This window comes from Strongylocentrotus purpuratus, unplaced genomic scaffold (genome assembly GCF_000002235.5).
Source record: "Strongylocentrotus purpuratus isolate Spur 01 unplaced genomic scaffold, Spur_5.0 spur5_scaffold_15, whole genome shotgun sequence".
In the NCBI taxonomy this organism is placed as follows: domain Eukaryota; kingdom Metazoa; phylum Echinodermata; class Echinoidea; order Camarodonta; family Strongylocentrotidae; genus Strongylocentrotus; species Strongylocentrotus purpuratus.
The window spans coordinates 36,407,429-36,434,675 of NW_022145600.1; positions in this window are offsets into that span (position 1 = coordinate 36,407,429).

Sequence of the window (27,247 nt, forward strand, 5' to 3'; positions counted from 1 at the left end):
TGTTTGTAATATAAGTTCAAATGTGATTTTACTGCTATGTTAATTTGAACCGATAGGCTATGCAATCAGCTTTCGGGCTGCTATTGTATCGTTGTCAATAAACCATTTTCAATTCAATTCAATAATCACCCCCTAGCTTTCTTTGCGCTTCTAAACTACAAAGTAATATCAAAGCTGTGAACCGCTCATTGTATTCACAGATATCTTGCTCACAAGGCTGGCTAGGATACAGTTTTATTGCTAGCAGACAAAGTACTAGTTTGAAAATAGAAGAGTGTAGTATAAATCGCCAATACCGGCCTTCAATCTGCATATTGCATTGCACCAAAGACTTTCCACTTTAACGACATAACGAGCGTTCTATACTGATCGAATGATTATACAATGTACTTGCGGAATGGTGGCAGAGAATGCACATCGTTATCTCCTTGAAAAACGGTGGGCAGAAGGATATTAATTTGGAAGGGTTGATTAAAAATACTCACTTATTATTGCAAGGGCACTGCTAACGTTTCCATTTCACAGATAGGACATTACGTGCCATGTTCATCATTCCTGCAAAGTTATACAGAATTTGATGTCGGCTGCAACGGGACATAGTACCTTTAATCATATTTAAAATCGCGATTTAGCATGATTTTCGTTGCAACATGCCTAAAAAAGAATAATTTTCTGTTTCTTCTGTAGTTTCTTCCTAGAAGGAATGCGGAAGCAATAATTGTTGGGTCTTATTCTCAAACTGGATGAACCTATTCATTCAAACTAATGGCGTAGTATGGATCTTGAGAGTGAGGGGTGCTGGAACCATAAGGGTGAATGGGGGGGGGGGGCCGGGGCCAACGCTCTCCTTCGGTGAATCACATGCAAAATAGGGAGGGGGTGCTGTGGAAAGACTAATTTCATTTTCTTTTTCAAAATCCCTTTCCCATCTCTCTCCCTCTGCCTTATTCTTGTGCAACCTGCCCTCTGTAGCTTTGAGATTGAGAAAGACAATTAAGAAAACGCAAGGCATACGAAACAAATCTCTTCCTTCTTTTCACAAGGGGGTTATCCAATATTATTGCCGAATCTTTTTTCCCCGCTTTTCCTTGCTTTGTTTTCAATGTGGACTTAAACCTGGTGATTTACACAAACTTTTTGTAACGGATACATTCTATGCTTTCCTACCATTTTCATTAATTATCTATTGTTAGTGCCTACATTTACGAAGAATTGGGAAAACAAGTCAGGTTTGAGTTACTAATCTCGTCCTAAGTCTCACCAGTAGCGACTAATTTGAAACCGATACTCGGATCGTTGCAGTCTGCGAATGCAATTTAAAGAAGAACGACCGATTTGGAAGCTCATCCCCGGTTCCCTTAAGACTGATCGATATCAAAATGTTGTAATGGATATTATGTAAACACAGGGGAGAAGGCAACCAACACAATACGAACTTCAAAGAAAACTAGGCATTCAGCTTTAAAATGAGCTCTAAACAGGAAGAAAGAGAATACTGGTATCGAGGGACATTCAATGTTGCAGGGATGATCCAAATTGAAATTACCGGCAATCAAAAATAAATTCCCAAAAGAAATTAAGCGCCTGAGGATTCAAGAAAATCGAGTGCAACTTAGAATTATAAAACAAGTTTATCACTTGCGATAATAATAAGGAGAAACATATAAACCTTAGATGATTATATGAAACCAAAATGAATTAAATAGCTTCCTTCCGACTCCAAACCGCATTTAACAAAAGCAATTATGACTAGAATAGCTGTCAATCATCAAAATGAACTTTCCAAAAGAGTGACACAATAACAGTTTTAAAACAAACTCATCGAAACACACTGATAGCACTTTAACAATACCATGTTCCTTTTGCAGCTAATATCATCTTCTGTAGAACTTTGCAGGAATTATGAATATGTCATGTATGTCATATCTGTGAAATTTAAACGTTAGCAGTGTCCTAATATTAAAACTATGCAAGGAAACCCGTTTACTTGCTAGACTTCACTGACAGACACTATTGAGTGACTGACTGGCTTTTTTCTTATTTGGTAAGAACATGTATAAAATGAGCTGTAAGGCTACATTCACTTGAGTACATCAATAACCTACTTATTGTAATAGCCAAAATAAAAATGATTGAATCTTTGCGCAGCACAAAACGTACGACCATTTGGTACAATGGTCTGAAAATCAGACTATTACTTTCTGACTTGGTAGCACTTAAGTCGATTTGACAATAAATAGTCGTTATTTTCCCACTTAAAGAGATTTTCAAGCCCCCCTTTTTTAGGGAAGTTCTTATTATTATCTTTCAAATGCCGCTGGAATATAACCTTTCTTTTATTTGACCGGCAAATGGGACATAGTACCTTTAAATGATCGGGTCACGTTTTAGAGGTCCATACTGCATCCTCAGCCTGATTGTCGCAACCTAGCAACATGATTGAATCTTAAGTATAGGTTTACTTTCTGATTACAAAGCATGTATAATAATCAGGTTGATTAAAGATTGGATAAACATAATATGACTCTATAAAGGAATTGGTATCTTTCATGCAGTAGAGGAGAGATCATGCTTGTATCATAACACTCTTTCAATCTTGTCGAGTTGGACGAAATGTTATAATTTATAGTTAAGTATTTATCTGTAAAGCAAAATAATTGCCATTTCAAAACGAAATGTATGGTTTAATAAACAAAATAAATGTAATAGTTTTCTTTCTATTCTAACCCACATCTAACAATTGCATGACTACTAATAATATTTATATGACATTTTACAATGATTGATTTTCCATGGCATAATGCTAGATTGTGCGGGCTTGTATCAGAACATTATGTGGAGAAGGCAAGATGATGCTGAGGAATGAAAAATCTAGAATAAGAATGTTGGGACGGTTGATTATAATCGTCTGCGATTTGTAAGGGTAAGGTGTATGGTGGTTGTTTGGGAACATCCTATTATTAACTTCAGATCAGCATCCCATACTATGACGATGAATTAACACTTCAATGAGATAGAAAAATACAACGTGGCATGACGTCAGCGTTGTTCTTGATACAGCGTAGGAGGATTGCTAAATATTTGTAGGAAATTCGTCGTAATTGATGATGTCAAAATACGAATAAATCAAAAGGGACATTGTTAAAGGAGAAAAATGTATCCACTAGCAGCAGTGTACACTTTCAGAGTGTGAAACAATTGACAAATATACGAAGGTGCATCTATGAATAATTATGTCCAAGCAGACCAATTTAAAACGGAGTAAAGACCTGTCCTTGAAATTGGATAGGTTGGTAACTTCAACAATCAATGCTACCAGGTTCTTCACCCTTGGTTCTCTGTCCACCGTTCACCCCACCCCCATCTCTCTCTATCTCTGTCTGTCTGTCTCTCTCTCTCTCTCTGTCTCTCTCTCTCTCTCTTACTCTCTGTCTTTTAGCCTAATCTATTTCATGTCCCGTGTTCCCCCGTCTTTTAAAGTAATCTTTTGTGATACTCAATTTGACCATGTACCTATCTCTCTTTACGGTGTTTACTTAACTCTTTGCATTTCTCTTTACATTCATTTCTTCCCTGTTCACTTCCGTCGATGTCTCACCCTCTCTCTATCTTTTCTTCCCTCCGTTTGTCTTCCTCCTCTTTGCTCTCCTTCTAAAACTTCTCTCTATTACTCTTTTCCTCTATTTCATTCCCGACCCTACATGTATATCCTTCATCACCGCCCTTTTCTTTCTCACGTACACCCCACATCCAACCTGCACCCACGAATCATTTCTCGCGCACACTTTTCTCTCTTCTCTCTCTTTCTCTCTCTCTCTCCCCCTTATTTTACAACTATACATCTCTCTCTTTCTTTCTTGTTCTCCCCCTCTCTCACTCTTTCCCTCCAAGTGCCTGTCCATCCCGGGTTCCATCCCAAGACGCGGAGTGCTTTTTACTATAATACGTGATTTCTCTCTGTCCACTCCAACGCGCAAACACAGAGCCTCAGTGAAATATCACTTCGTTTCCTGAACTTTCTCCTAGAGTGGCACGATCAATGAACAACCTTGCTACATAGGACCCCTCTCGCTCTATCTTCCTCCATCTCTCTCTCTCTCTCTTCATCCCGTGGGGGTCCTCCACGCGATACGAGGTGATACATTCTCAAAGGTGTGCACTTTTATTCGGTCGGTTGGCTCAAAACTTGTGTGATCAAAGGGAAAGCATCCACTTTGCCAAAAGCCCGTGTATATTATCCCGACTTTGTTATTGAGAAAGTTGGAGAGAAAAATGGAGGAAACGGTAGAGCTAGATTTCTGTTTGACCTATGCCATTTACATATGAATCCATTTTGTGATATTTTCGCATTTCCTGTTTTCCATTCTGTTCTGCTGTGACTTCCTCTGAGATTCTCTGTAACAGTAAACACTTTCTGCATCCTTTCATAACTCAATTTCCAAGCTTTTACTATATCGCGATTTTACATTCCTCACCTGACCTGAACCCAGAGTATTCAAAGACTTTCAGTAAGAAAAAGAGGAAGAAAGAAATCTAAGAAAGATATGAAACTACTGTAGTTAAAAAGCAAGAATTAAAGTAACCTTTTTTCTTTTTCTTTTTTTTTTTTACTAAAGAGCAGCGAAGCTGTCTTCACATGTGGATTGTTAAAGTGGATGATTAAACAAATCAAGAAGTAATTTGTCGAGGTCATTTGGATCGTAGCCGCCACACCACATTACGTCATACCAAGGATATCATCAGAGTGATCTTCTAATCACCTATTAAGCCGGCTGCCAACCCTGCCATGATCTTGCATCTATGTATTTATGACAAAACATGTCGGGCAAAGATGGCTATCCCATGTTACGGGGGCTCCGAGTATTCAACTATATTCCGACTCCAATGGTGCAAACATTCTGCTCGTATCACTGATACAGGCAAGCTGCACCATTCGGATATTGAAATATCGCTACAATTGCTAATAACCTATTTCGGCATTCTTTAGTTACAGATACACCGATATTGTACACGATGATTTATATTACGATAGCAATTTTGACGAGAAAATTTTATTTAGCGCAGAATACATCGTCTCAGCATTCATTCAAGGTTGAGTGATAATGATGAATGAGGGACATTTAGGGAGATATGATACCCGAGGAATTTCAAGGCTTTCAGGAAAATTATTCAAATTAGCAGTTACAAATACCGGCCTTGATAGTCAGTTCCCTTGACGACGGCAACATTTACAAGAGACCTGAGATACCGACCTAGTTATTACCTTCGACAATTCGTTACATTTCTCTGCACCGCTACACGTGCGTAACATGAATTACGGAGAGATGATTGATGCTAGATTACAGGGGCTAACAGAGAGTACGACACCCAGGGAATACTGACTGGTGTTGATAACAATACCAAGGTTGGATTGTTGGTTAGAAGCATCCCTCTCATCATTACCCAAGGGGCTACGTACTGCAGGCGATGTATCTCTCTTCACTCACATCCTCACTCGCTAAATGGTATCTCTTGGTTTATCTGTAATTCTTCTTTCGCTTGACTTGTGCGCCCTTCTTTTCTACACCAGGCATTAACCAGTGATAAACCTAGCTTTGATACTCCTAAGGGGATGTCCTTAAATAAAATCGTTACAAATACTGAGCCTGTGATCCGACAAAATCGTCAACTCTGATTGATTTTTTTTTAAAAATTTTGGTAAATAATGGAAAATTATTATTATTTAAATCACATATCACAATTTTAGTAAATCTTGGCATATCATCTCCTTAGCTGGCCGATTTTTATTACACAAATTACGAAGACGTGCCCTATTTTCTTCGAATGCTATGTCAGTGAAAAAAATTAAAAGAGTCTCTGCCTGCTTCTTCAACAAAATGTTCTTGTATTTAGATCTTTCAGCCAGGTCCATATAAATACAGCTTCTAGATTGTTTATCCTTATTACACAGGATTGTATTTCTGCATAATTCGAGGAATCAACCACACACAACAATCAACCACAAAATCATGTAACTCCTTACCTTACTTCTAATAACCATTCTCCTGACAAACAAAGACAGCTTTGTCCGCATGGAGATTTTTACCTTGAAAATGGGATTACATTTCTATTCTACCCATTCACGCTCTCAACAGAATAATGCAAGAAACGAAATCATCGGTAGTTTCCCCTTTGAATTGTTTTCTTAGAAAGGAAGCTTGACATAATTTCGAAACCAAGGTTCTCATTTTTGTCCACTTGCGCAGAAGTTTTTGTTCAGAACACATTGATTTTTCTGCAAAGTTCTAGGGACAAAACTTATGACAAACTGTTTCAGCCTCTTACATTTTAGTTCAGAAATAAGTTGAAAACACGGACTCATTCCCATTTGCTGTTACGTTACATTTGTATTATCTTGTGTATTTAGTAAGTTTTTTGATTATTGAAATTCAGTGATAGTAATGTGGTTTTTTCAAGTGTCAGATGCCAAAGAAAGATCACAGGGCTACAATTGCATCTTCTTGTCTCTCTGGTGCTTGTCGATTACTGATCATCAGGGGTAACGACTAATTCGAGTTTCTGTAATGGCTTAAAATATAATTTATCCGATTCAAAGTTTCACTTAGTATTATGGCTACAAGAAAATTTCAAACGCTATTCTGTTCAACGCCTTTCAGTAAAAAAAAAAAAAAAAAAAAAAAAAAGAAGAAAAAAAAGTTCAGATTTAACTAGCAAGGAAGGAAAGAAACTCGAGATTTCCGCCTTGGGTGCGGGTCGTGTAACAGAACTCTTGAATGTCATGTTCACTTTTTTTCAGTACATTTTCGTCAGTTTAATAGCTACATGTACATTTTGATGGTCCCCAAGTTCATCTACTGCAACATTTCAATTTAGAATTAATCTGAGCCAGTTTTCCTCGAAATCGCTGTTCGTTTTCCAAAAAACTCTAGATTAAATTAGAGATGAAAAGAAGATACAGATCGAAAGCCAAGATGAATCAACAGTATTTACAAGTGAAGCTTTTACCGTGTTGACCCCTCCCATTGTATCTGATGACCACGGCTGATGTTTAGAGGGCTGGAAGATGGATGGTGGCGGACGAACTGTGTTTCCAGTCAAGCTACTGAGTAAAGATGCGTAGGCTTGGGTTACCTGCTTCTGTTTTACATAATGATTGGGTTTAAAGTCTCCTCTATCCCGCTGGCTACGACATCGATGAAGAGTCTGTAACGAATGAGAGTCTAGCTTCAAGCGCAATGTTAGTCTGTTACAAACAGGCGCCATTCCGCACCTGTGGAGGAAGCGCTCTTATCAATGCTCAACACATCAGGATGGCATTTGATAGATTTTACCCCCAAACTGTAAGATGAAAATGTGAAACGTCTATAGTATTAATACAAGGAGGTACGTAAGTAATGTATAAACATTCAAACAGTATATAATACCGGCGTCATCTTGATATGCAAATAATGCACTGGTAGCAAGGTTACACGTGGCGTCATAATATGTTGTGTGCATTATGCACTGAAGTACTAGTACGCCTAATGGTGAATTTCTTTGTAGGGATGAGAACTAATTATTCAAATTTTTCACTGGGGAATTATAAAAAAGCCCCTTCTGGATGACGAGGTCAAATTTTGTAAATGCAACCAAAGCAAGTGTGCAAATATGTAAATCCTTGATTTGTGATATGCGGTACATATTACTCAACCAAACATTAAAGATAAAGACCAGTTATGGTCACACGATTGCATTTTGAAAGAAACGTTACGAAATCAATCAGGAAAGGTTGATCATCTAGCATAGATGCACTGCAAGGTTCTGGAATCTGAATCTGGGTTCTGAAATTTGGCCCAGTCTTCATAAAGTTTCAAGCACTGTACACAGAAAGATGTATATGGGACTACGCACACGTGTGCGACACGTGCGTTTTTATCTCTCACAGTCCAATAGATAAACTAATTTACCAAGTATATAAACCATGCCTAATTACAATAAGTTAACGAATTAAATAGAAAAAAGCGTACTCTTCATCTTTTATTATGCTTCAAAACTACGACTAGAGGAACCCAGCAATAGATAAACATGCGGGGAGTCAGAATAAAGAAGAGAATTAGGTGTTTTGGTTTCCCCGAGAAACCTATTCTCTTTTCCATGTGAAATCTAATAATAGGTAGTCAGGGGAGGTATGTATTGGCAGCGTTCCCTGTAACTCTACCCAGGCGTATACAAGGTGAAGCTGGGTGAGCGCCATCTGTAAGGGCGTCCATTGCCAATGTCAACAGCTACAATGTTTAGGCAGGTGTGTGTTAATCTCACACCCACCCCTAAATGTATTATGAACCCACCATTGTGGACGTCTAGGCAATAACATTTAGGAGGCGGGTTTCACCGGAAACTCATCATCTATCACTAATGCAAGCTGTTCTATATACATCTGTCGACGGAAGACAGAATGCCTGCATAGCCAATCATGATTCTCGGAAGTGATAGGCTATCAAAGTCCTCTCTATATATCTGTCTCAACATGCTCCATTAGAGTATGACAGAGTAGAAAGGTTCCTTTTAAAATGTTTCCATGTTGATGAATGTTTCGCTAGTCAAGAGGAAAGATAAAGGGCTTGTTTTAGTGGATTGTTTGAATATTGATGCATCTAATGGTTCGAAACGAAGGACACTTAACTGAGTAGGTACTAGAGTGATATTAAAAAGCATTTTTCCTCCGGGATTGTGTTTTGACCTTCAATTTAAGGCCTACATTTTCCGGTAGGTACAATGCCTTCTAAAAATGCCTTCTTTTTAGGGGTCATGCAGTACCATCAAAAGTTTAAAATAATAATACTTTCATCTTTGTATTGATTAAAAATGATGTAGTAGCCAGTTGAAAACGGAGAGAGGGTATGAATCTTTGTAAATCTTTTAGCTTGCAGCACAATTCTACATTTCCTTTATCTTCGAATCTTGAGGGCTTCCCACCAGAGCGCTGAAGGGATCAAGACTTGATACAATTACGTGAATGAATTCCTCACCCTGAATCACCCGGTTCCTGTTGGTTGTTCTGAAATGGCCCCTAGCTTTAATTAGCATATTTGTTCACATTTGTGACCAATTAAAAGATAAAATACGGTCATATTCTTGGAAGGTACAGGTTGTGGACCATACGTAATATTACCTTGCATTACTTTACTAGTAACTGGCTATCTCGGGAAACAATGAGTGGGTTGTGTCCTTCAACGACAAGTGAATAGGACTTACAAAGAAAACCTTTTCTCCAACGAAGTATGTCCTCATATTGCAAAGTTTATTATTATTTGTCTCTTTCTTTTTTACGGTCGTGCTATGAATCAGTTTTCTCAAATGAACTGTAAGGAGATACTCTGATACAGGCTAGAAGGCGGTGGAAGACATGTCTTTATAACTTATTCATTTATTGACAGCTTCTTAATGGCCTCTTTTATGCTCTGTCCAATCATATAGCTCTCTCTCTCTCATTCACGCCCGTATGAGTGTCTTTGCCCCCCCCCCCCCTGATACGTCTATTCGTCGCAGTCCACTAGTGCGCATCGACGAACTTATCATTCGTAGCAGAATTCTCAAGCGCGGTCACCCTTGTTTTGCCATCGTTCCAAATCTGTGACGGTACATGTACATGTTCGTAAGCGATATTTTGTAGATACAAAACAACACATTGAAGTCACAAAATGGACCAAATTGACCTAATTCTGGAACCGGAGAGTGGTGGAAGCGTACATTCTCTCAAATTTATACATTCTATTGTCTGTAATTTCCCTTACATTATAATTGTTGCAGAAAATCCATGAAATAAAAACATGTTATTCATGCATCGCCAATCTGTTGCAGCATAATTTTCGAGTATGGTCCCCTGCACCGAATTTGGTGTAGGATCTTTAGCTATTACATCGAATTTCGCGCTCACTGAGCAAGCGTCGTCGTTGTGTGAAATTGTGAAATCGAAAAGGTAACGAACAACAGTCAGCGTGCCTCGTCAACCTTGCTTTAAAAATGGCCGCATACTTCGCAGTCCACTAGTGAACGTGCAAATCGAAAAGTCCCTGTTTTAAGTGTCTTCGCCCTAATATCCATCCTCTCCCTTCATTTTGATTTCCCTATCCAGTTTGTGCTTCATTTACAGAGGAGAAATATGGAGGTGATGATGATGATGATGATGATAATGATGATAATAATGATGACTACGACGACGATGATGTTTGTAATGATGATGATAATGAAGATGAAGGTGATGATGGTGTTGATGATGAGAACATTCATGGAAGTGATGACGATAATGATGACCACACCTTAAAGTTAAAATGGGCAACTTCCTATTTTCAACTAACGGCTTTGCTTTTTTTCTGATACTTTTAATTGTTTGAAATGTGTACACAGGTCGTAGAAGAATGAAAGCATCTCACAAAAAGCACTGAGAAATGCACTTCGGGCATTTTTAAATCGTTTTTAAATCATCAACATATCACCGTGCTGGAGGGTTACACCAGACTCAGCACGCAAACATTATAAATAATAAGACATGTTCCCCGTGCACTCAATAATACAATCCATGAATTCCCCGTGAGATATGTAAATCTTCTTCTAATGCTATCGTAATTAAAAACCACTGGCATCCCAGCACGAAAGAATAATTCATTCGACTTACTCCATATCCAGAAATCTTTTTTTTTGGGTACCTTGAAGGAAAACGTTTATCTTTCCCTAGACTTTGCCCATGGAATTGAAAAGTATCGTTATCCCTCGGAAAGATATATGATGCAGCTTCTTCCTTCGTTCCTTTGAGGTAGTTCTCGGTACCTTAAAGCCCCACTAAAGTGTTGGGAGCCCCACATTCGCCAACAAGTTGATGTCAAAATTTCACTTAAATAGTATCATCATGTGAAAGAGGATGTCATTTAAGACACACTTCTGCAAAGATTTCCTCCTAAAAATGTATTTCAAGACAAATATTGATAAAAGAATAAGAACAGTAAGACCACTGCACTGCTTAAACTTTTATACTGCTCGAAAATCTAGGAGTGAAAATAGGAGTGAAAAATTGCTAAATATAGAGCTAAATGTTGGACTGTCATCCTGCTCTTTATCATATCTTTGTCTACAACTTCTTATAGAAGATATCTGCTGGAATGTAGGATGTATAGAACTTTGATTTAGCTGGAGAATATTGGATTGAAAAGTGAGACATCTTCAAACTGATCTTCCTTTTTATCTTCTGGTCCCATGTGCTGGTTTTTATAGGGTTGTTTTTTAACCGAGAGTGCAGTTCTCATTGGAATTAGAGCTACACTGAAACATGTGCACTGAAATTCCGATGGTCTATTCAAAGGAATAGGTGAATTCTTTTTATTCTACACACCTGTATCAGTTGAATGCACATTGGACTTCGTTATCATCACAATGGCTGCATCACTTAATACAAGACAACAAGCTGCTATAACTAGTCAGGTAATAAGAGACTTAGTCAAGAATGATGAATTCACTAACCTCCTGGATGCCATTGTTAGTAAAGCTATTGATAAGAAAATGGGTGAATTTCTTACTTCAATTGAGAAAATCCAGGGAGATATGTTTGATGTCCTGAAGAACCTTGAGGAGAAAGAGAATGAAGTTAAACACCTGAAAGAAACAATTTAACATCAACAACATGATATCAACCGAATGGAATCTGCCATCAACTCAATGGAACAGTACTCTAGACGATCAAATATCCGGATATTTGGTCTGCAAGAAAAGAAAGGGGAAAACACAGATGCCCTTGTAGCTGACGTCATCACTCGCAAGCTTGGTGTAACCTTGGATCCAGTGAGAGACCTAGATCGCACTCACCGTACAGGAAGGCTGCATGATAACAGTGAGCCATCAGCACCAGGTACATCGTCGACTGATGCTTCATCAGCTAGGAAGGCCCGATCACGTCCCATAATTGTCAAGTTGACAACCTACAGGAAGAGGAGAGAGGTCATCTACAATAGAAAGAAATTGAAAGGAACAGGGATAGTAATTGTTGAAGACTTGACAGTTGAGAATCAGAAAATAATAATAATGAAATCACAACTAAAAAAAGAAAGTAGACAACATATCTCATTTTCATTCCAAAAGGAGCTAAATCCGTTTCATTTCAAAAGGAGCTAAATCCATGTTTCATTCCAAAAGGAGCTAAATCCACAAAATCTAAAAATTTAGTAAAAATCAGAAATAACTGGTAGATTTTTTTTCTTATCATATATTATTGGTCCAGGGCGACACCTTTAACGTATATAACAACATGAAGGTACATTGCTAAAGGGAAAGTGGAGGAAAAAAAGGGTGATTTACTCAGAAGTACCCAAAGTGGATTTAGCTCCTTTTGGAATGAAACCGATTTGGATTTATCTCCTTTTGGAATGAAACATGATATTGTACCAAATTTTTTTCATACTTTCTGGTGAAATTTTCGAAGTTGATATAGTGCATTTTGTCCCCATGTAGGAAATCATTATTTTAAGACAATAACTCCATTTTGATAAAATATGGATTTAGCTCCTTTTGGAATCAAGCTCTTCATATACTGTTTAACACCTTGTTGGAATGTCTCACTCCTACAAGTTATGCAGCTTTTTTTATAAAGCAGACTACTAAAATATACCAATCCATTCCTCCCATACCTATATAGGCATTTCATTTAATTTTACATATTCCATTTTTATGTCCATTTTTATGTACGATTTTAAATACATTTTTATTTGTTCTTTTTTATTTAGTCTTTTGCTTACTGTTTACTTTTAAATTTATTGCTAAGTGAGTGAGTGTTGTGAATGGGTGTGAGTGTGTACTGTTCTTGTGCTTCATCTTCCTCTCTATGTATTCAATGTTTATCCGAGATTTTTCCATTCAATTATTATGAAGATGACTGTGAATTCCTCTGGTCTATGTATACATTCTCTCATTTGGATAAAGATATGAATGTAGATAAACTGTTAAAATTAAAAGTTAATCCATTTAACATGAACTCGCCAAATCAGAACTTCAATGTTGAGAATATCTTATCTGATGACGATTGTAACACATTGTATGTAAATAACTGTAAATATACTTTTTGTGACAATTTTAATACACAATATAAAGATAAGAAATCAAATATTTCCATGTTGCATTTAAATGCAAGAAGCCTACCAAGGAATTTTAATGAATTTCAAGTTCTCCTGTCATCTATTGACTATGACTTCAGTTTTATTGCAATCTCAGAAACATGGTTTAAGCCTTCTACTCATTTTGGTATGTTCAATATAAATGGTTACAAATTAGTTCAAGTGTGTAGACCATCACAAACAGGTGGAGGTGTAGCATTATATGTAAAATGTAATATAGAATATACAGTTCTTGCAGACCTATCTTCATCCACTGCAAACTATGACACTTTGTTCATTGAAACTATTCAAAATAATAAATCTGTTGTAATAGGATGCATTTATCGTCCTCCTGACACCAATATTACACCCTTTAGTGAGAAGATAAAAGCAATTTTTGATATTTTAGAATGTGACAAGAAGGACATATATGTAATGGGTGATTATAATATAAACCTGAATAATTATGATGTTCATAACACAACAAACGATTTTTTGGACACTATGTTTTCATATAATATGTACCCGTTAATTACTAAACCCACAAGGGTCACTCATAGCTCAGTTTCTTTGATAGATAACATCTTTACTAATACAGTGCATGGTGATTGAAATGTTGGTATTTGATATAGTGACTTCTCTGATCATTTTCCCATTTTTTGCATCTCTTCCCTTCAATCTTCTTGTAATCGTCATGTTGTTAATAACCGTAAAAAGAGTCGGTTGATAAACGATTCACATATGAATATGTTTAAAGAAAAGTTGGTATCTGTTAATTGGTCAGATGGAGTCAAATGTGACAATGTTAATGACAGTTATAATATATTTTTTGAAAAATTTTACAAAGTTTATGATAATTGCTTTCCTTTACAATTGAACTGTGTAAGTAATCAACATAATTCTATAAAGCCCTGGATTACAAAGGGAATCTTGAAATCAGTCAAACGAAAACATAGATTATATGAAACATTTTTAAAAAAACCAAGTGACCCGCATAAGAGGAAATATTTGTTGTATAAAAATAAATTAACAAACATTAGTAGATCTTCAAAAAGAAATTATTACAAGAATTTATTTGATAATGTCAAAGGGGATCTTAAAAAAACTTGGAGACAAATAAATTTGATTTTGGGCAACACAAAAGAAAATGCATTTCCCAAAACAATGTATCATGAAAATATAAAAATAAGTTCAAGGATAGATGTTACTCAATATTTTAATTCATTTTTTGTCAATATAGGTAAAAAACTTTCGAGTTCAATTTCTTCATCCCACTCATTTCAGGAATTTTTACCAGACAAATCGTTCAACTCATTTTATATTAAACCAACTTGTGTCAATGAAATTATAGAAATAGCATCAACTTTAAAAAGTAATAAAGTCTGTGGACCAGATGGTATTTCGCCAAAAGTTGTTAAACTGTGTATCCATTATTTTGTACAGCCATTGTGCGATGTATTTAATAAATCTTTTATGAGTGGTATTATGCCAGATAGTTTAAAAATTGCAAAGATAATACCAATATATAAAAAGAATGACATAAATAACATTGAAAATTATAGACCAGTAGCTTTGTTATCCATATTTTGTAAAATTTTAGAAAAAATAATGCACAGAAGACTGTATGATTTTTTAAATAAATCCAAAATCCTTATTAATGACCAATTTGGTTTTCGTAAAGATTTCAGTACTTCACTTAGTATATTGAATCTTACTGATTACATTTTACAAGAATTAAACAGTGGTAATTTTTGTTGTGGTGTATTTATGGATTTATCCAAGGCTTTTGATACCATCGATCACCACATTCTCTTGAAAAAATTGAATTACTATGGTATTCGTGGTATACCGCTTCAATGGTTTCAAAGTTATTTATTAAGTCGTAAACAGTATGTGGTGGTCGATGGTGTCGAATCCAATCTCATGAATATTGATATCGGTGTCCCTCAGGGTTCAGTTTTGGGGCCACTTTTGTTTATTTTATATGTAAATGACATTGTTAATTCATCAAAATTATTGAAGTTTTCTCTCTTTGCGGATGACACTGCTGTTGTGTTCCCCCATGCTAATATATCTCAATTGATTTTCACTGTGAATTCAGAATTGTTTATTTTAAATAATTGGTTCAAATGTAATAAATTGCAACTTAATTTTGAAAAAACTAAATATGTAATTTTCCATCCTAGGAAGAGAAAGGTATTAAGTGACATTGAAGTTGTAAAAATTGATGATATTGCTATTGAAAGAAAAGATTGCATTGACTTCTTAGGAGTAACCATCCAAGAAAATTTAAATTGGAAAAAACATATTGATCGTGTCTGTAATAAATTGCTCAAATGTATTGGTGTATTTTATAGACTTAAGGATTTTTTACCCCTCAGAATATTATTTAATATTTATTATGCTATATTACTTCCTCGTCTGAACTATTGTACTATAATTTGGGGCAATACTTTCAAATCAAACTTATCAAAATTGTTTATTTTACAAAAGAAAGCAGTTCGTCTGTTGACCAACTCTCATTATATGACTCCAAGCGCGCCACTTTTTGTTAAATATAAAATTATGCCTCTTTTCTAACTGATAAGATTTAATACCTGGATTTTTATGTATAAATATAATAAAGGCGCCCTTCCAGAAGTTTTTTCTAACATGTTTCAAACAAACTCAAAATTCCACACTCATTTAACTAGACAACATCAAGATTTACATAAACCCTTCTCTAGATTCAATTATGTTCGCAATTCAATTAGATTCACAGGGGTGTATGAATGGAATTTGTTAAGTAGTAACATTACAAATAGCACAACACTATCCAGATTTAAAGTATTGTGTAAGTTACGTTTATTCAGTTCTTTAAATAATCTCGATCTCTCTTCGTAGCTCTTTATCTTGTATTTTTCCTTCCTCTTATATCTTTGCTCCATTCTGTCGTGTGTTTGTGTGTGTGTGTGTGTATGTGTGCTTGCTTGTTATGCGTGCGTGTGCATTTAAATTTATATTAATGTTATAATGTACTTGTATATAGGGTCCCGACTACAAGCAGTCTTGCTTCTCAGGGACCCTGACCATTATTACTTTTGTTTGTTGTTGTTATTTGATATCATTCTTCTATTGTATTGTTGTTTTGTATATTTTGTTGTTTTAAATGGTCAATAAACAAAGGGACTTCCTTCATATTCAATTCAAATTCAATTCAAAATACATAATTTGTGTTTTGTGTTGTACGCAGAAAACCTAAATGTTGTTTGCTTTCATCAACATTCGACTTCAAACACATTTGTTTTGAAAATCCTTGCAGAAATGTATCTTAAATGACATCCTCCTTCACATTTTGATACAATTTCAGTAAAATTTTGTCATCAAATTTTTTGGGGCTCCCAACATTTTAGAGGGGCTTTAAGGTATTTCAAATATGCATCTATCCACAAGCTATGGGGTATATGTCAATCCCGTGATAGGTTCACTGTAGATCTTTGAATGAAAACATGTTTTGGGGTGATATCAGAATGAAAACGGGCACTGAGGTTTATTTTACCCTATTTAAAAGATCTAGACTCAACATAAGACGGATGCATAAACCCTTTCGCGCTCCCAGTAAATCAATGACCCAGTTTTCCCGCCAAAATTATACTGATAAGAAATGCTACGCACAACTGTGGTTGTCGCCTGCATGAAATTCGATTTTCCTAGGGGACCAAAGTCATTTTACAGCTTGACAGAACGAATAATATTCGTGCCAATCTTGTCTCATGACACACATTGCTTATTTACAAGTGTAAGGTCATAAATTCAGAGCTGATGTCATTCGTAACGGGGGCGAATTCGTTTGGTGTGGAAAATGTCGCCTGCCGATAATATTGCTATACAATTTTTGGCTCCTATTCTATGATACTGATCCCAGATTGCACCCTCGGGAGCACTTCGTAGTCAGTCACAACCCTCTAGTTGGGTGCCTGATTAGACTAAAGTCGTTATCTTGTTGTATTTCATAGTAATCTACTGTCCTAGTTACCTACAAACACTTATGTCTCATAGGCCTATGCCGAATTACGATTGATCCGATGCAATTCCGACTGGATGTTATTTTCAATTATGCGGTTATAATTTTACGGGTTGTTCTGAGGACCCAAGATTAATTTGATCAATGAAGTTCCTCCCTTAAAACTGTATAGTTTTTGTTCATTGTAGAATATGGAAACTAGTTGCCTTCGGGACCAGGTCAGTCCATTAATTAAACAAATGTGTTAGAAATTAGTCATCAACGTCTTCAAGTTTCCCAAGATATCTTACGAAATGAATACAATGTGGATATACAACGATTATTTTTTAAGCCATTTGTTATGAGAGTGACAGAAGAGTCATCTTTGCTCTATGCTCCTTATCAGTTCATGTTACCATTATCTGTTGAAAAACATCTAACATTAGTGTTTACTGTTGCACATGTATCTTGGGTGGTGAATGCAGAGAGAAATGATACAAGAAAAAAAAATCAATTAGGCGTATTAACTGTGTCGTAGATGCAGCGAGCGAGCAAGGATAGTGTTCTCTCTAGCGAGCATAATGATGCGTTTAAGTGACAACCATGAAATATCAATGCATGATAAAGCGATGACGTGTAACTTGTCATGTGCATCAATGCGGTAACCGCCAATCGAAGCAATGTGATCGTATCTTCCAACCATCAGGGGATGAGCGAAGCAACATCTCCTGCAAATGTCACTACACTCCCAGAGGATCCATGCCTCCTAACAAATATGAAGAGACGAGGATAAAGATACGAAGGAGGTTAATTATTTGTTCGATAAGCTCTTTTGTTTCTTCAGAGAATACGTGAACAAGATACAAGAGGAACATGACCGCATTTTTTACAAGGAGATTGAATAGCTCGACAATAGAATTAAGGGAACAAAACTTCCTTTACGCCCACGGTTTATTGAACTTCTTCTTCTGGTACAAATAATTTAGAACTCCTCAAGGAAAATACAAATCTTTCCTAAAGCCAGTGTAATTGAAAACGCGCCTCTCTCTCAAAAGGATACTTCATAGTTCATACAATTTCGTCCTCTATGTTGTGCAAATACTTTCCACTCCTCCAGGAAAATATTAATCTATCACAAGGTTCTTTCCTATAAAAATGAAAAAATAAAACCAGGCTACCCCCACGAAGGGATGGCTCTTATCCTTTCTACTGTGGGAAATATTTTTGGATTCCTTAAGGAAACTATACATCTTTCCCAAGGCTAGTGAAATTGAAATACATTCGAGTATATTTCGTTCAGTTAGTTCTCCTCTTTCATAAAATAGTTGTGTATTCCTATAGGAAGCAGCATCTTTCTTCTGAGGCTAGTCGAATTGAAGAAGATGGCGATCCCATGATAGAAACACTCAAGATCTGAATGAAAAAGAGTTAGGGAGAAGATCTCTGAATGAAAGGAACCCAGGATATCTTTCCCTCAAGCGTTAATACGAGGTTGTGATCGTAAATATTATGTTTGTAATGGAATGGATAGTATTTGATGAATGGAAATAAAACGAGCATGTATGTACTATTTTTTAAATAGAATTTTATTTGAAAGTAGCTCATTTCATCGAGAAATGATATTTAGTAGCAACCACCATTGGTGATGCGTTTTAAAAATGTTTTTCATTAATCGAAAAAAAAAAGCCCCCCTAAGATTGAAAACCAAGTTTTAAATGAAATTCCTAAACAAAATCGACTTCGAAAATGATTTTTCCAATGTAGGTCATGCTTAAAGTTGGTAAAAACAACTTTTGAAAAGTTTGTGTATTCAAACTAATTACAATGCGATTTATTATCCTAGCAGTTTTCTGAATGCCAGACAACAAGAGGTACGAACAAAGGATTGGAATGGATTTCAACAATAATTATGATAGTAACAATATAATCATGATAATACTAGTAGTAATAATACAAATAATAATAATAATGAAAATAATTATAACAGTGGGATCTTTTATAGCACTCAAGCCTGTCAGACTTGACCCTCCTGGCGATATAAAATATTACATACACGATTTAATAGCGTTTTTAAAAGTGGTTTAATTTTCTTTTTTTAATCAGACAATTATGAGATTGTAAGTTTTGGTTAAAGACCATAAAAAATTATCTGTATGTGTTTCTCTTTCAGAAGAAAGAAAAAACATACATTCCCGGAATAAAAAAAATCCTACTTTCCTTTCCGAATTGTTATCATATGATTTCAATCAAATAACGGTATATATTTCACCTTCCTTATCCGAATCGACAACAAACCTTTTAGGTGTTATATGATAATATAATATAAGTTTCTGTTCTTTTGTATGATTCAATCTTTATCAAGTTTAGAGGGCTATTAAGTTTTCATATTTTGTATTAAATGGTTTTTGTTTTATTTTTTGTTGTTGCCTTTTTACAAAACCTTACGTCAGCCATTGTTTGAACCTGATTAAGAAAGTTCATTTCTCACTCAAACTTGGCCTTGCAATATGAATATAGAGCCCTGGATTTTATAGATGGTGAAATATACATGAATATTAATGAGCATTTATCTGCCTCCAGATTAATTCCTTGTGGCCAGTACGCAATTAACAGTTGACGTGACCAGGGAATATGAAAAAGAGAACCCCATTATCGTCAGAGTCAATATATCTCAAAAAATATAATTTTCATTCCTGTGTCTTAGAGCGATAGAAGAGGAGGATCAAACTTCCATCTCTGTGCCTTAGCAGTTAAAGCCTGGAGACGTTTTAATACCCGATGAGGATTTATCCAGTCATCGGAAGTTGTATCATCCAAAGGCGACATAGCTAAGGCTGCATCCATACATGAGGCGGTGATCGAGCCAGGGCAAAAACCCGCCAAGGCAAAAGAAGTCATAGTACCGAGGTGCTAACATCATATTCGCTCGTCGACCAGGTTACTGGTTCCATACGACTTAGCCTACGCATGAGGTTCACCGCGAAATCATCCAAGCAACGGGCAGGAGCAAGAGAAATTCGCTGTTTGACGCTGATGTGGTCTCCATGCCATTGTTTAGAACAACGTTGTTTGGAACCAACACCCTCGATAATTTGACCAGTATGACCTTACTCTTCGGTACTCTATTGTATACTCATAACTGAATGAAATGAAATGGGAATGAAAAGGTAGCTGCGAGCTACGAAGACCCAAGACCCTATTGGCCACGGCGCGTCACTTCGACTGCGTCACTACCTAGGTCAATTGAGCTACTGAAAACATTTAGCGCATACGCCAGTAATTCAAGGCAATGTTAACCCTGCTCATTTTGCAATCACTCTTTGTATGATATTTCTGCCACATGCTAGCGCGTCAAGGATCGTAGCATTCACTAACGCAGTCCTACGTCAGGCAAGTGACGCATTGTGTGTGCAGTGGGTTTTAGCGTAACCATTGATCTCTGTAGTTTGATACACAGATGTGTGAAGCGCCCAACGCTTAAGTCGTTGGCGTGGCGTTTTTTTTTTGAGGCGGCTTAACCCGTGACGTGTGAACGAGGCTCAGCGCGAATATAAGACAATGTTGAGCCGTCGAAGCTGTCAGGCTCCTTATGCATCAATCTTAGGGATGAACCTTAAAAGGAAAGAGATGAGAGAAAGCCGTTAAGAAAGCATGGACTTGTCGATGTTGCATCACTTTGGATCATTTTATGTCAACACGTGGACAGCGGGACTAAGAGAAATGGAATGTAAAGATGATGAATACCTCGCCTACTCACTCGCTGTCATCTCGAGGTAATGGATTTATTCATGGAAAAGGTGTGGAATAGAAGAAAAAAACAATATTTAATTTCTTTGTTGTGTTTCCCTTTGTCGTTCGAATGCCAATAACGTTTCTACCTCGACGCTTGGAGTGTATTGATCCGTTTTTGGGGTCGGTGTTGAAAAACATTATTTTTATATAGTTTCCAATTCACACGAATGTACAGGCAAAGTAAAGGACACTGTACTTAAAATGAAATATCTAAATCGCTCTATAGGTGCGAGTGTCATAAGTGAATTCAAAACAATTCTATTCGAATTGAAATTGATTGTCTTCTGATATAAGGGTCGTACAGTGATGAGAATGTGTTACTTTATGACCCATGTCGGTAAAATTATTCTGTTGTCGAAAATGAGAAAACTTAATAACCCTCTTTTACAGCTTGTTGAAAGTTTTCTGAAAACCTGTTTTGTTCTGAAACATTCGAGCATAATCAACGACGGTTCTAGTATGATACATGGTTCTTCCTTTATCCACAACTGTTTCCTTATCTGATCATGATGGTTCTAGTATGATACATGGTTCTTCCTTTATTCATAACTGTTTTCTTATCTGATCATGATCTATGTTTGCATTCTCTTGAGAGGAAGCGGTCGAAACTGAAAATCATTCCAAACAGAAGCTAAGATTTGCTCATCACAATCTGTCAAATTGTTATTCACTGCGAAACAATCGCTGCTAAACCCAGCGGAGTCGCATCGCAAAGTCAACACCAAGAGACCTGTACTAACTCGGTCAGCTATTGATCAGCTTCGCTTCAAAAGACAAAAGTAGGTTAGAATCCTGAAGACGGGAAGGAGAAGAAGGAGGTACCCGGATGAAGCAGTGTGTAGGATGATCAGGAAGACACACTTAAGTCGATTTCATCTGAGGAAAGATTACCGCAGTCGTGTCACATCCATAGCAGGCATTGATTCACACTCAACCACAATCTCCGCTCATCCGACGATCTCTTCTCGCTGGTTCTCCTCATCAGACTCACCAAAGATACCACCGTCATATCAACTAACCGTGTTCCTCACAACCATAGAATACAGATATAGAGTAATTACAAGAGAGTAATCGCTTTTTCGTTGTTCAGATATCACACGTAGTATGTAAGGTATATGTATATGTGGTCACAGATCAGTCTGTAACGGATGTGTTTTTGTTTGCTTTCGTTTTCACCCTATTTATTTTTTACAACATTCATTCATCAGGTTATGAGGTGTGTGTTATTAATTTTGTAGATGATTAATCCTTTTAACCTGATTTATTTCAAATGTGTTCCGCTTATAGGCTTCGGTGGTAAGCGCTTTATAAGCACCGTTATTATTATTATTATTATTTATTATTAACCTACGATGATCAATGATTTCAACCTTTCTATCCTAGAATAGTTTGGAACGCTGAGTCGTGTGATGACTGGCCGCTATAGTTATATGTTCTTAATAGTTTAAAAGAAAGATTTCATTTTGAACAAGCCATTTTACATCATTCCATGAATATCAATACATTTATATTATTTAATGATCTTAAAGGGGTAAATTATTTGAAAGAACGGTAACACGATTAACGGTTTATGGAAGTGGAAAATCGAAACTAAGGGAATTAAAAGCCGGTAACTGGTTGGTCAACATGTCATCAATAGGATGTGATAAATGGAGAACAAGCAACAACAAACCATATCGAAAACATACCTTGCAGCGTTATATCGAATCAATAAACGGGTAAAGTCCCAACCATTGAGTAACATGTCCGCTGACATGTACTGGGTTAATGTGCTGATTTCAGTCAACCCATTTGGCCGGGTATATGCTGTTGCATACGAGATGGTGGTTGAGTCTTTTCAGCGTCAATAGGAGACGTAATTGTCCATGATGGCCGGAGTGTATGATCGAGTCTTTTAGATGCATGCTGATATCGATATGGGGTAAAATGTTTCGGGGAAAGGATGTATAAACACGTACAGACGAGGCCGAGAGAGATGGAAAAGATAAAAAGAAAGAAGTGTGAGAGAGATATAGATCGAGGTCGTTATAGAGAGAAAAGAAGAGAGATGAAAATGTTGAGTGCTTCTATGTGCCTTTGTGTGACCGGCATACAAAGAGAACGGTGGAATTAATGAATATATGAATCGACATTTGTACAAATAACTTGAAGAACGATCAATAAATTCCGGTATACGTTTAAGTTTCAAAGAGTGGTGATAGGAAGCCTGCCTGGCACATGCAGGGCATCTAAAACGAAAGAGTTTCTGCGCAAAGGTGTCTCGATGCTCTTTTTTGAAGTATCGTAGATAAAAATTACATGTATAATAGAGTCGTGTCGCGGTCTAGTGGATATGTCACCGGACTGTGGATCACATGGTTCGCGGTTCGAGGCCCACCGCGGCACTAATGTCCTTTGGTAAGACATTAATATATATTCCATATGCCACTCTCCACCCTGGTGGATACCAGGTAGGAAGAACACGTTAATGTGGTTGGATTAGCATGTTTGCGCTTGTAAAATGGTGCTTTGCCGGAACACTCCCAAGCAGGGAGCAAAGCGTGTGTACTATCATGTGCTGATTAGCTATTGAATTCATTGACTGGGGTACTATAGGCCTACTCTTTCTTTACCGCTTTTTAAAGAAAAGAAATATGAAAACTGAGAAATATCAGCCCAAAGTCTAATTATAACGTAAAGCACTTTAAAGGGATCCGGTAACTTTGTCTCTAATTCTGAAACAAAATTCTGGATTAAGCTCATGATGCAATGATAATTATAAACCTTTAGATCAGTCAGGAACCCCATGAAATTTACAAGCCGATCGCCTGTCTGATTATCAAGATATTTATGATTGGAATTACACATTTTGAAAACCGTTCGCCTGACGGTTTTCATAACACTACAGTCTACTGGGGAAAACGAGTATGGTAAAACCGGTCACTCAAAGAGTTTTACTTTTTTGAGGCACTTCTTGATCATTTTGAAGCGCAATTTTTTTAGGGCTTCAATATTACACCATATCACAGACACTGATAACACGTAGGGCCGTGTATCTCAGATTTAACATTGTTAAACGATCCCTTTAAAAAATATTAATAAGCGCTATCCAAATGTGACTATTATTGATATCCTTATTTTTTTTTTATTATTATTATTATTATTGTATACATATATAATCACTTTAAAGGATTCTAGCGGGACCTTTTTTTTTGCTCATAAAAAGGGACTGTAGTAATATAACAATTATAACCTTTTTCACAAGACAAAAATCTAAGAGAGACTTATAAATTTAAGAACTCTTGTCCAGGATCAGCATTGATGCAGACTTTATAAAGAGCAGATCCAAAGCCTCTTTACATGAGATACCGCAAGACCTAATGCTGACAAATTCGGAGCCTATTCTCGATATCAAATTGCATCTCCCTTAGAAGATTTTATTTCGGTCCGAATAATCCTCTCGGGTTCATGTGCCATTTCTAGGTTAAGAGTAGGGGGCATCATGCGAATATGCAGACTATCTGTTTCTCTAGTTCGGAAGCAATGTCTATTGGATTTCCCTGGAGGGAAAGAAAGGGGCTGCAAACTTTATCCCAATAAGATAGTTATGACAAAAATTGGAGAACGGGAAAGAGAGATCCAGATGATGAAGGTGAGAAAGTTCATCCTAACAAAACAACAAACATTTATAGGGCATGGTAGAAAGAGACAAAACGATGACAGAGGAAGATGGGATAGGGGAAGAGGGTGAGGAGAGGAGAAAAAGGAGCAGGCGGAAGGATAAATAGTAGCAGTAGTAGTAGTAGAAGTAGAAGTAGAAGTAGTAGTAGTAGTAGTAGTAGTAGTAGTAGTCGGTAGTAGTAGTAGTAGTAGTAGTAGTAGTAGAAGTAGTAGTAGTAGTAGTAGTAGTAGTAGTAGTAGTCGGTAGTAGTAGTATAGTAGTAGTAGTAGTAGTAGTCGGTAGTAGTAGTAGTAGTAGTAGTAGTAGTAGTAGTAGTAGCAGTAGTAGTAGTAGTAGTAGTAGTGGTAGGAGTGGAAAAAAAGAAGAAGAAGAAGAAGAAGAAGAAGAAGAAGAAGAAGAGAGAGAAGAAGAGAAGAAGAAGAAGAAAAAAAGAAGAAGAAGAAGAAGAAGAAGAAGAACAAGAAGAAGAAGGAGAAGAAGAACAAGAAGAAGAAGAAGAGGAAGATGAGGAGGAGGAGCATAATATTGAGTAGGGGTGCTTTTGCTGTGCAAATGACTTCATGAAGGCATTGGTCATGTTTGTCAGGATAAATGTGAAAATCCTCTCAATATGAACGTAGTGCCAAATAATATGCAATGTGGCTTTCTGACAACACTTCTATTAAATGATTTAACGATTTCCATATCTTCAAAAAAACGCCTTTTAATATCATATTTTGGCCAACGTAAGGCTCACACGGCGTTTAGAGGTAAAAATGCATGTATTTGTATTAATATAATCTGAAGAGAAACCGGCCTCAACATTTTCTCTAGAATGCCTGGTGAAAATAAAGGTTTAATACATAACTGTGAATCAATGCTGATTTGTATATTAGCTGGATTTAAAGAGCACAAAAGCTCTATTATTGATTGCCTGCAGGCCATCTGTCTTGCACGCGAGATAATGTTTCATTACAGTTATATCCTGACTTCAGATCTCGTTACATTAAATTCATTTTCGTTGCCAGTTTGAACATGTTGTGTGTAGGATTGTGCAATGTGAGAGATTGATTCCAGGCGAGAACAGACAATGTTATACAATTAAAAGGCTGGATACCATGCTTGCTTCTCTCCTTCTGTACCCTCTCCCCTCCTCCCCCCTCCCCCCCTCTCTCTCTCTCTCTCTTCCCCCCTCTCTCTCTACTTCTCCACCCTCTTTCTCCAATATGTGTTTAGTGTTGAACTCAGTGTTGTATTGCATCTGACAAGCTTTTTCTTGTTTTTATGTTGATGACGATAATTATGCTCGAAAATAAATGATTAAAAACGTTAACGCTCAGTGTTTTTTTTCTGGATTATCAATATTGGCTGAATTGGTCGGGATTAAAAAATATTTGTTTGTGCATATACTGAAATATATGTTTACGAAGGCATATTGGTTTAAAAGGTCAAACCTATAATAAACATACACACAGTCACAAAAAACCTACACACACGAACACACAATCACACCCACACACACATACACACATACCTATAAGTGTAGGGGATGTATTTGTGAATGTTTATTACATGTTTGACCTTTTAGACAAATGTGCATTCGTTAGCAAAACGCATTACAGTTTGATAAATGCATAGTTCTACCTGCATATCTACCATCCACAGAAATACAAAACATGTAAAATGCTATGATGCGGGTCTATCTGAGGCTCAAAAGTGCAAATCAGGGCGATGCTCTTCACGATCGGATGTAGGAAGGGGGTGGCTATCCTATAACAGATCGAGAGTTGAGGGATGGCACTCTATTCGGTTTGATGAGGACAACAGAAGGACGATGCTTTTCTAGAGAAGACAGTTTGAGGTAAAATCAGTTAAACAGGGTGTTCTGCATATATTGATCTCAATAACTTCCATTTGTGGATTAGGCACGAAGGAATTTCACTTTACAAGATTCATCAATCACCATAGTGTTATGGAGAGCAGACGGATTTGTTCCCAGACGGTCAAATAACATTATGTTGATCACAAAAATAATCTCACGCATTGAAATGTGCGTTCAATATCAGCTAACAACAGTAGGCCCGTTCACACATAACAATTAGTGCGATTTGGATCTCGATGCAAAGATCGATTTTTTTTAATTATTATTATTTTATTTGGGGGGGGGGGCGACCACTCACACACAGGGAGAATTCTCGCTCGACGGCAAGAATGTCTGAACTGCGCATGCGTGAACCTCGACGATGTATGCGCGCTTGGAATCATGGGAAGGATTAAATAAATCGACTATTGATTATCAATACCATTCACACACAAAGCGCCCGGCAAACTATCGCGATTATTCAGAAAAATCGCAAGATTGATTGTGAATTGGATCGCGATGCGAATCGCGAAGATTTAGTGAATTAATTATTCTGTCTACACCCCTCCCCCCCCCCCCCCCAAAAAAAAGTCGATTTAAAAAAAAAAAAATTAATGTCACCTTTTGTCTGTAGGTGTGAATGCCCCTATATGAAGCGCTGTTCTAAGTTGAACAACCTGTCCGGGAAGCCTCCACCTTCCTTTCCTTCTAATCGTGCATGTTAGACTAATCACCACTTTCACATCTTTAAAAGATATAATCCGTCTCCAAAACGAAGACATCCCAACCTGATGTCTGCAGCCAATGATTAGAGCATGGCCTTTACAAGACGACATCAACAAGATTGTTCTTATCGA